The sequence below is a fragment of the Saccostrea cucullata genome, unplaced genomic scaffold, assembly GCF_032062105.1.
Source record: "Saccostrea cucullata isolate Sc308-1 unplaced genomic scaffold, CSIRO_AGI_Scuc_v1 ctg574, whole genome shotgun sequence".
Taxonomy (NCBI): domain Eukaryota; kingdom Metazoa; phylum Mollusca; class Bivalvia; order Ostreida; family Ostreidae; genus Saccostrea; species Saccostrea cuccullata.
The window spans coordinates 73,022-84,979 of NW_026919739.1; the positions used below are offsets into that span (position 1 = coordinate 73,022).

The 11,958-nt window shown below is 33.9% G+C and overlaps 1 long non-coding RNA gene and 1 pseudogene across 1 annotated transcript; both read left to right on the forward strand.

The window, feature by feature from the left end:
• The first annotated feature begins 3,130 nt into the window (after positions 1 to 3,130).
• LOC134237186 (uncharacterized) lies at positions 3,131 to 4,273 on the forward strand (annotated as a pseudogene).
• Positions 4,274 to 4,959: 686 nt separating this feature from the next.
• Positions 4,960 to 7,645, forward strand: LOC134237165 (uncharacterized). The gene is made up of 3 exons (XR_009985774.1): positions 4,960 to 5,271; positions 6,500 to 6,587; positions 7,588 to 7,645. It is a non-coding gene; the product is annotated as an uncharacterized LOC134237165 (long non-coding RNA).
• The last annotated feature ends 4,313 nt before the right edge of the window (positions 7,646 to 11,958 follow it).

Consider the following 11,958-nt stretch of genomic DNA (forward strand, 5'->3'; position numbering starts at 1 on the left):
TTCTCTGTTCTCTCTTTGCCGGGACTACATCGTTGGAGATGGTGAACTTGGAGGCGGCTGGCTCTTCATCGTGGATTGGAACAGCATTCCAACAACGCTAGAATGGAAGTTTTTCTTTGTATTTCTTTGATGTTAGGTTTCTTTGTTATTTTAGTTAATATTTATTGTTTTTTATTTTGTTTAGTTTGTTAGTTTTTGTTGTTATTTGTTTATTAGGTTGTTATTATTGTTATTTGCTTATTAGGTTGTTATAATAATTTTTTGTTTATGAGGGTTGTAAAAGTTGTTAATTTTCATGTTTTATTTGTTACATTATGTTTTTAATGGTTTTTTATTAGTGTTGTTAAATGTATGTTGTTTTTTATTGTTATGAGTCATAATATGTTATCGTTATGATTGATAGATATTTGTATCTATGAGTATATCAGTTATTGGCTATTGTTTTGAATATTGTTCTTTGTTATTGGTATGAGGATCAGTCCTTTGTTATATCTACATGGGAGGATATTATTTATTTATAATGTTATATAGTTATGAGTTTTAGTTATTTGTATGAATTTTTATTAGTTGTTATTGTTATGAGTTTCAGTTATTTGTTATTGTGACAGTTATGAGTATTTGTTGTTATTTGTTTTAGGTAGTTGTTATTGTTATGAGTTTTATTTATTTGTTATTGTGACAGTTGTTAAGAGTTTTAGTTATTTGTTATTGTTATGAGTTTTAGTTTTTTATTATTGTGACAGTTGTTATGAGTTTACGTTAGTTGTTATGAGTTTTAGTTATTTATTATTGTGACAGTTGTTATGAGTTTTAGTTATTTGCTTTGGTTGAGATTTTTATCAATTTATTATTGTTATGAGTTTTTGTTAATTGTTATTGTTATGAGGTTTATTTGTTATTGTTATTCTTAAGAATGTGTCTAATGTTTATTGTTGCGTTGTGCATTAGTACCCTCAACATTAGACATGTTGGATAATGAGGAAACATTGTGTTTCAGCCAAAAACATCTGGTCTGATTTAGGACCTTATTATGTATTATTTCAGCTCTATTTTAAAATTTTGTTAGTATTTATAGTTGGACAATTCACTAAAGATGAAGATGAATTAAGCCAAATTCTATACCATCATCGATAAGGTAAGACAGAAAATATTGAATTGATAAGAATTGAAAAATATATAGAAAACTGAAATGAAATATAATTGTTAGATTATAGATTTATAATGTTCATTTCAAATCAAAAAAATATACAGTCAAACTTCATAGTAATCACCTTTATATGCTGTATACAGGGAAATTTTTGCCCCCGTTTTATTTTTGCCCCTTTCGCCCTCTTCCTGATTGGGCGAATTTAAAACGGTGCGAATTCAAATTACACAGCATAATTTCTTAAACAAAACTATGACTGGGCGAGTTTAAAATGGGGCAAAATGGTTTGCAAGTTCGAAAGGGCGAAAATAACACGGGGCGAAAATAACCCTGTATACAGTAGCAGTCATCTTTCGTAGATGGCCATTTTATTTTATCCCAATGGAATATCCTATAAAATTTTATTCTATGAAGTGTCACCGTTATTATGCGATCATTTTTTAAACATTCAAGTTAAAGACCAAAAAATTGAGGAGCAATAAAAAACTTAAGAATAGCAGAAATTAAGGAATTTTAATCTTAATTGAAAGGGACTGACTGGGGTATTAATTGTAAAATGCCTGCAGTGAAATAAAACTTTTAATATTTTTAAAACATTGAAAAAAATCTAATTCCATGTTTAAAAAACACATTTTTTAATGATTGTTCTTAGAATGATAGGTAAGTGGACACCTTGATATTTTTTGTTTATGAATGGCATGATGAACATCAGTTCTTAAAGAAGGGTTATAAAAAATGTATAAAATATGCTATTAATTGATGTGTTAAATGCAGGAAATTAAAAATAAATTTTGAATTAATATTTTTCTGATACTTTTTTTAAAATGTAAATCCTTAGTATCTTTCATAGTCTTTTTTGTGACACTCCATAGAAAGGGAGACTTTAAATTTTATCATCTTAGATACCTCCTGTATTTCTTATGTATAATATGTACACTATAGAAGTACACTTTAGAATTTGAGCAAAGAATCTATTGTGGTATTTGTAAACTTGCTTTGAAGTGCAAAACTCTATCCCATATACCCCATGGTAATCCTAAAGTAAATGTACCTATATATTTTGATGGTACATGTACTTAAAAATATTCAGATGATAGATTTCCCCAAAATTTGGCCAAAATTTGGCATCTACACTTAATTCAATGGATGTAATCATTATACAATTTGATGTAAAATTGAATGTTTTCCTATGTATATTATGTTAATTTTACTCAGGAATACCCCATTCGACTCCCTTAATTACTCACTTATAGCCAGTACAATTATACAGGTTGTGAATGGATGCTTAGTGATTTTATTTCACTGGACTTTATAATATATTTTACAAGTAACGGATGTAATGAAGAACACTTTAAACGAAGCCAAATTGTCCATCCCTGGGACCTCGTTATATGTTTGACTGTAAATCCTAATATTAAAAACATTGCAACCCTACTTAATACATGTAGTCATTCCATGAATTTGATAATTATAGATATTCCATGACACCTGTCCCACCTGATGTTTTAGAGAAGTGTGTTTTTGCTCTCCTATTGACTTTAATTGTTTTTTATTAGGCCTCTGACCTTTTTTAAACTGTTCTTATTATCTTCAAATATTTCATTCACTCAATAATTAGCTTACAATTTCAAATGCCCAACTTCTGTAACTCTTGCGAATGACATTTTCCCACAATTATAGGAAATAAGTTTTCCATGTAGAAAACCAAAATACATCTTGTAAACATGGGTTTATCAGAGAAGATGAACATGACAATTAGAAACTCTTTTAAAAGGTCCTGTTAATTAATATCAACTGGTATTGTGCACTTCTTAGATATTCCAAATGTACAGTGCATATCAATTATGCAACAATTTATATAAACTTTTCAAAGATAAAAGTTGTTCCTTTTGTCTAATGTAAGATCCATCCTGAAAAGGCAAGGCTTATAGATTTTAACTCTCAAGAATCTTAAAGCAGCAAATGCTCTCAACAGGACTTGGTGGAAACAGCAGATGTATCTACTTGGACTTGGTGGAAACAGCAGAATTTTGCACCCAACAGGACTTGGTGGAAACACCAGATGCACCCAACAGATGGAGACAACTGGAGGATGCGGGGCCAATGAATGCAGATCTTCCAAGATGTGAAAACTGCAGATGGACCCGGCATGGTGGATACAACTGGAGGAGAGTTGCCTGATGATGTTGACCTTCCCAACAAGACATATCAAAGGAGATAACTGATAATGATCAGGTACATGTAAATGACATAATGGTGATCCAAGATCATCTAATTAACCATGTCAAATTAACTAGCTGACATTTTATTTTAAGCCTGGATTATTTTTAGCTCTACTGGTCAGACACAAAAAAGCTTATGTGAGGGTAAATATGGACATGGTGGAATTATACCAGATGGACTCAATAGGACTTGGTGGAAGGAACTGGAGGAGGCAGGCCCCATGGATGCTGATCTTCCAAGATGTGGAAACAGCAGATGCTCTCAACAGGACATGATGGAAACAGCATATGCACCCAAAAGGACATGGTGGAACAGCAAAAACACCCAAAAGGACATGGTGGAACAGCAAATACACCCAAGAGCATGTACATGGTGGAACAGCAAATACACCCAAGAAGACATGGTGGAAACAGCAAATACACCCAAGAGGACATGGTGGAAACAGCAGATGCACCTAACCAAGATATGGTGAAAACAGCAGATGCACTCAACCAATACATGGTGAAAACAGCAGATGCACCCAACCAAGATATAGTGGAAACAGCAGATGCACCCAACCAAGATATTGTGGAAACAGCAGATGCACCCAACCAATATATGGTGGAAACAGCAGATGCACCCAACCAAGAAATGGTGGAAACAGTAGATGCACCCAACCAAGATATGGTGTAAACAGCAGATGCACCCAACCAAGATACGGTGAAAACAGCAGATGCACCCAACCAATACATGGTGAAAACAGCAGATGCACCCAACCAAGATATAGTGGAAACAGCAGATGCACCCAACCAAGATATTGTGGAAACAGCAGATGCACCCAACCAATATATGGTGGAAACAGCAGATGCACCCAACCAAGAAATGGTGGAAACAGTAGATGCACCCAACCAAGATATGGTGTAAACAGCAGATGCACCCAACCAAGATACGGTGAAAACAGCAGATGGACCCAACCAATACATGGTGAAAACAGCAGATGCACCCAACCAAGATATAGTGGAAACAGCAGATGCACCCAACCAAGATATTGTGGAAACAGCAGATGCACCCAACCAAGATATGGTGGAAACAGCAGATGCACCCAACCAAGAAATGGTGGAAACAGTAGATGCACCCAACCAAGATATGGTGGAAACAGCAGATGCACCCAACCAAGATATGGTGAAAACAGCAGATGGACCCAACAGGACACATTAGACCAAAAGGACCTGATAAAAACAACTGGAGGATGAATTATAGATAATGGATGCTGATCTGACATTTATCAGGTATGTGATATTTATCCAAGATCACTTTATTAACAAATTCAAGTTAACTAGCTGGCTAAAATTTTAGCTGGTCTTATTTCTTATAGTCACCAATAGCTGACTTTTGTTATGGTGTTCAACCAGATAAACTAACTCTTTACACCAATATTAAAGTTTTGCTTAGAATTATAAAGCATACCTTAAATTACTGTATGGACAACTTGAACACTTGTTCAAAAACAGTTAAATGTGGATTTTCCTAAACAAACTTCAATGATATATTTTTTCACTTGTTCTTCTTTTGACGCAGATGCAGCCAACATTACTTTGTGCAAACAACTGGAATAGACAAGCTTGATGAACATCAAATGCACCCAAAAGGACTTAGTGAAAAAATCTGGAGGAGGCAAGGCCAATGAATCTTGAGGCAAACTTTATGGACAATGATTTTCCAATATGTGAAAACACCAACTACACCCAAAAGGAATTGGTGGAAACAACTAAAACAAACAAACCTGATGGACAATAATCTTTAAAATGTGGAAACATCAGATGCCCCCAACAAGACTTGGTGGAAACACCTGGAGGACAATGCCTGATGGATGTTGACTTTTCCACCCAGACATACCACAGTGGATAGCTGACACTGATCAGGTATATGACATTATCATATTCCAAATCATCATATTGTTTATAATAAAGAAGGCCAAGTTAATTAGTAGACCAAATTTTTAGTCCAGGACTCTCTTTTTTTGTAGTCGGCAATGTATATAGCTGGCTTTTGTAATGGTGTTCAACCAAACATGCCGACTCTTAATTCATACCAATATTAAAATTTTGCCTAGAAATGTTATATATAATGTATACTCTAAACCACCCCTTATACATTTTTCTCAAACACTTGTTCAAACAAAGTTAAATAAAGTGTAGATTTTTATAAAAAATCGATAAATATGTTTTTCTCCCATCTTCTTCTGATTTTTGACTCGAAATTTCTTAATAATAATATTCATTTGATCCTCCTATTAGCCTGGCTGTGTCACATTCTACAGAGGTTGTGTTATCGTGATAAAACTGATGCAGTATGTGACCAGATGCACACCTTGCTGCAAAAGTCCCCACCAAGACCTCATCTGTGCACATTGATATGTTTGACCTTCCTACTGTTTGTTTATCTCTGGAAGTGGTATAAAACAGAATGATACATCTAATATAATTTATTTATGTTGAGAAATTCTCAATTTCATTTTTTGTGTTGTTGCCAGCATGACACAGTGGTATATAAGAGCATCTGCTATAAAGTAGCAAAGTAAGGAATTGATCCTAACGTGGGTTTGAATCCCAATATGAGACAAGCAGACTGATCCTTCAGATGATATCATATATACTTAGGTGCCATATCGCTGTAGGTGCTGGCACAATAAAGATCCCTCGCTGCTCTATGACCCTAATTAGCACCAAGTATAGGTCTATATTTGGAAAAATGCCGCATTGCCATTTAAGTGAAAAATTCTCAAGAGGGACTTTAAACAAGAAACAGACAAGTAATCAAACAAATTTTGTGTTAATCATTTTTAAATCTACTATGCCATAGAAACAACCAATTCTGTGTTATTTATTTTAGTCTTCCAGTTTCTCAGAAACTTGTTATCCATTTTTCATAACAATTAATGTATGTATATACATCTGAGTATACTTTGATGAAAAGTTGTAAATGACTCGCAGATCTGTATCATTTGTACAAGTACTTCTGACACTCAATGCAGATGTGAAAAAAATAGAGCTATTTTACTTGGTATAAATATAGAATATGTAGTTTTTGCATTTTTCTGTTTAACGTTTTAGAAAATGCAGTAACATTGGATTCCTGACTTATTTTAAGGTTGAAGATTTGGAGAACAGACTAAGGAGGAAATTAAACTGGATTCATGTGGATTTTCTTGACTATTTCAAGGATGAGAATCTTTCAGGTATGGAAAACTGACCTTGTTTGCTATATTGTATCTTTTTTGCTCACCTTAGCAAGTGAGCTTTTCTGATCAAAATTTGTTCAATGTCTGCTGTTGTCATAATTTTTTCACATTTTTACCTTCTTTTCTGAGTGCATGTGATAAATGAACCATTAAGCCAATTTCAACCAAAATTGGCACAGAGTGTCCTTGGGTAAAGGGGATTCAGTTTGTACATTTGAAGGGCCATGCTCTCTTCTCGAGGTGGGGGGGGGATAATTAAAAAGTAGTGAAAATTAAGTCGGGTGTTATTCAAAAATCATTTTCTCGGAACAAATGGGTCAGATCTTTATAAATAGATATGAATTCTAATCTGCAATTTATTTAAAAAGCAGTTTTCACATACACATGCACTCTTATTTTCATCTTATTGGCAGAGATCATTTATGTGAAGTTTTCAGCACAGAGTAGCCAGTGACCATTCTTACTTTAAAAGTGAATTTTAATTCATGTTGCTTTCGTTGTTTAGGAGCTCTTCAATAGAACTTTTAACAAGTAAAAACAAAATGAAATTTAACTTATATTGAATGGACCTTGTACGTCAGGAAAATCTTGAAAAATCTTCTTCTTAGGGGCAGATCAGCAATGATTGGTCATATCCTCAGTTAGTGTACATAGATTCAAATTTGTTCAAACCATTATCCCTCAGGTGTAGAGAGAGGCCAAAGTTATGCAAAGAAATTAATATAAAGAATATTTCAATAAATATAGTTTTCTTCTCTGTATGAGCAACGCTATAATAAGTCATATTAATTCAGAAGCATCTTCAGATAGTGAAGATTCCAGTGTGTGTTCAAATCATAGTGAGTGTAGATTCAAGTTTAAGTTTTCAATACTGAACTGATTTCTGCTTTTTCCTAGCCCTAGTGCTTAGGTGACCAATGTAACACATATGTCTCTTGTTAGTTTTTTTTAATTCAAAATTAACCTTACAATTACCTTTTGCCTTTTTTATTTACAGAAAAAAAAAGAAATTTTAGAAACAACATATGTGGATGAAGAAGCAGGACTTAATTAATTAATGCAGGATAAATCCAAATCTTTAAAATCACTGATGAGAATGCATTCTAGTAACAATGTTTTTTTCAAAGACTATTTTAAACATATTTTTGTAAAGGGTGTCCGAATTATGTTAGGGTATGGGGTCGCCCATTCGGACAAGTGGGTTCTCTACGGGTACTCCGTCTTCCTCCCACACTGACCCCCCGCTTTTCTCTTTTTTCTTCATTACCTATACATGTCTTTAATTATCTTTTTATTATTATGCCAATGAGATAATTGCTATTGTAATTGTTTAGATGAATTTAAGTTAATTATGTTTCAGATGTAATATTTGTTAAATGTGACATAAGTATTCCTAGAACGTGTAAATCCTACAGCTAGTGTAGCAGTAATAATTTGTATAGTCAACTCTTGGTTAAATTATAGCTTATCGTGAAATTGAATGCATAATATGCTGATGTGACTACGAATGTACAGTGAAAGAAATGGATATAAAATTGTGAATTGCATATAAAAATGTAAAATAGTGATTTGCCTCTAAAAATGTTAAATTGTGATTTGTGAATGTTAATTAATTTAATCATGATTTAGAAATGTTAAAATGTGATTTTTTTAATGCATTTGTGAATTGTTGATGTGAAATTGTGAATTGTTAATGTAAAAATTGTGAATTGTAAATGTGAAATTATTTAATCTCATTGGCAAGTTTTGTGCCCAATAAAAAAAAACAAAAAAAACAAAAACAAAAAATTTAAAAAACAAAAGCAGAAAAAAAAAGGGAAAAAAAGAAGAAAAGAAATCAAAACAAAAAAAACAAAAAAAGGAAAAAAGGAAAAAAATAAAACAAAAAAAAGAAATAAAGATGAAATAAGAAAATGAAAGAAAAACAAAAAAAAAGCAAACAATTAAAACAAAAAAAAAATAGAGAGAGAGACAGAAAAAAAAACTGGAAAAGGGCACAAAACTTTTAATGCTGCCTGCCTGAAGTAACATATTTGCATGTTATTTCAAGCAGAAGGTTCCAAGCCCTTAAAAGCAGAGGAGAAGTTTTGGTGTTTTAAAAATAAGTACATTACTGAATGTATTGAGTGTGGCCAATTTAATTTAGACAAAGCTGATCAAACTTTTTAAAAATCAATTATCAAATAATTTCTAGCACTGGTATCTTCTATAACCTTGCAGTGTTTTGCTGAAATGATCAGTGCAAAATCATTACATGTATTTCCATATGCAACTTTGTTACTCTCTTTAAATGAATATTAACACTTTTTAGCTGATGCCTACAAGTTAAAAAAAAAATTAATTCTCATATTTCTTGTCCACAGTAATTTTAAAATGGGGACATAGATTTGGAGTTCATATATTCTGGGGTAGTGTAAATTTTAAATTGTTGATATCATGACCCCCGAGGGTAGGGCGGGGCCACAATACCGAATTTGTTTTACATAGAAATATATAGGAAAAAACTTTTAAAATCTTCTTCTCAATAACCACTGGGCCAGGAAAGCTGAAACTTATGTGGAAGCATCCTTGGTTAGTGTAGAATCTAAATTGTTAAAAACATGACCCTGGGGGTAGGGCGAGGCCACAATAGAGAATCCAAGTTTTACATATAGAAATATATTGGAATTAAAGTCTTTAAAAATCTTTTAAAGAACCCCTAGGCCAGGAATGCTGAAACTTTTATGGAAGCATCCTGGATAAGTGTAAATTTTGAATTATTAAAATCATGACCCCCGGGGATAGGGCGGGGCCACAATAGGGAATCCAAGTTTTACATAGAATTATATAGGAAAAATCTTCACATTTAATCTTAATTCTTCTCAAGAACCACTGGGCCAATGGAGCTGAAATCTTGAAGGGATAGTGTAAATTCTAAATTCTTAAAATCATGACCCTTGGGGGTAGGCAGGGCCGCAATAGGGATTCCAAGTTTTACATAGAAATATATAGGAAAAATCTTTAAGAATCTTCTCAAGAACCATGAAGCTGATATTGATCAAAGCATCCTGGGGTAGTTAAAGTTCTGAATTATTAAAATCATGACCCCCGGGGATAGGGCAGGGGTCACAATAGGGAATCCAAGTTTTACATAGGATTATATAGGAAAAATCTTTACAAATCTTCTTCTCAAGAACCACTGGGCCAGTGGAGCTGAAACTTTGATGGAGTAGTGTAAATTCTAAATTCTTAAAACCATGATCCTTGGGGGTAGGCAGGGCCACAATAGGGAATCCAAGTTTTACATAGAAATATATAGGAAAAATCTTTAAAGATCTTTTCAAGAACCACGTGCCAGTGGAGCTGAAAGTTATGTGGAAGCATCCTGGGGTAATGTAGAATCTAGATTGTTAAAAACCATGACAGAGGAGGGGGTAAGGGCCACAATAGGTATAACAAGAGGGGAAATCTGGTAAAGAGCTGCATTACCCAAGTTACTCAGGTGAGCGATATGGCCCATGGGCCTCTTGTAATAGTATGTGGCATGCAAGTAGACTACACTGAGATATGTAATAATTGTCTTAATTTATTAATTTTTAAAAATTTTTTAACAAGCACCAGTCTAATTCGAGTGCGCATGACTTTGTGCAGCATTTTTAGCTCACCTGAGCCGAAGACTCAAGTGAGCTTTTCTGATCACATTTTGTCCGTCGTCTGTCTAGCTGTCTGTCCGTCTGTTAATTTTTCACATTTTTGACTTCTTCTCAAGAACCACTAAGCCAATTTTAACCAAACTTAGTACATAGCATCCTAAGGTAAAGGGGAGTTTCAATTATTAAAATGAACGGCCAAGACCCATAAAAAAGGGGAGGTAATCAAGAAAAGAAACAAAATAGGGTGGGGTCATTAAAAATCTTCCTCTCAAGAGCCACTGGGCCAGAAAAGCTAAAACTTATGTGGAAGCATCTTGGGGTAGTGTAGATTCTAAATTGTCAAAACATGACCCCGGTGGTGGGTAGGGCCACAATAATAGGGAATCAAAGTTTTACATAGAAATATATAGGAAAAATCTTTAAAAATCTTCTTCTCAAGAACCAATGGGTCAGAAAAGCTGAAACTTATGTGGAAGCATCCTGGGGTAGTGTAGATATTAAATTATTCAAATCATGACCCCCGGAGGTCGGGCAGGGCCACAATAAGAGGGAATCAAAGCTTTACATAGAAATATATAGGAAAAATCTTTAAAAATCTTCTCAAGAACCACTGGGCCAGAAAAGCTGAAACTTATGTGGAAGCATCCTGGGGTAGTGTAGATTCTAAATTATTCAAATCATGACCCCCGGTGGTAGGGCGGAGCCACAATAGGGAATCAAAGTTTTACATAGAAATATATAGGAAAAATCTTTAAAAATCTTCTCAAGAACCACTGGGCCAGAAAAGCTGAAACTTATGTGGAAGCATCCTGGGGTAGTGGTGTAGATTCCAAATTGTTCAAATCATGACCCCAAGAGGGTTGGGCGGAGCCACAATAGGGAATCCAAGTTTTACATTGAAATATGTATATTGGAAAAAACTTTTAAAATCTTCTTCTCAAGAACTACTAGGCCAGAAAAGCTGAAACTTATGTGGAAGCATCCTGGGGTAGTGTAGATTTTAAATTGTCCAAAGTATGACCCGTGGGGTATGATGGGGTCACAACAAGTGTTACAAAGGGGAAAATGGGTTAAGAATAGCATGGTTAAAGCTTCTCAGGTGAGCAATGTGGCCCATGGGCCTCTTGTCTTAAATGCAAATGAAATATGTTGGTACTCAAAGTAAGGTCTTCTCACAAGAAATATATGTACAATTGCATTTGTTAACTACTAAAGCTCTAACACCACCTGTTCAAAAATTATGGCCAAAGATAAGTTTTTAAAAAGTAGGTCAAACTCAAAGGCCGACGGGTCGAAGGTGTTGGTATCCAATTAAAGGTCTTGTCACAAGGATTAGATATGTGAAGTATGAAAGCTCTCGCCCTAACTCTTCAAAAGTTTTAACCAAGGTTTGTTTTTAAAAAGTAGGTCAAACTGCAAGGTTAAAGGGTCAAAGTTGTTAATCCCCTTTAGTAATGGCTAAGACTTTCATACTTCACATTAGTATTCTTTGTGACAAAACCTTTCATTTATTAAATACGCTATGATTTTGACCTCCGGACCTTGATGTTTGACCTACTTTTTCAAACACTTCAACCTTGGAGATATAGGGCTTTCATATTAAAGCTGTATAATGCCTGTGGCAAGTCCTTTTTAAATACACTTTGATTTTGAAGTTAAACATACTTTCAAAAAAATTAAACATTACTTAAAATTGGCCATAACTTTTTGAATGAGAAGAGATGGACTTTCATATT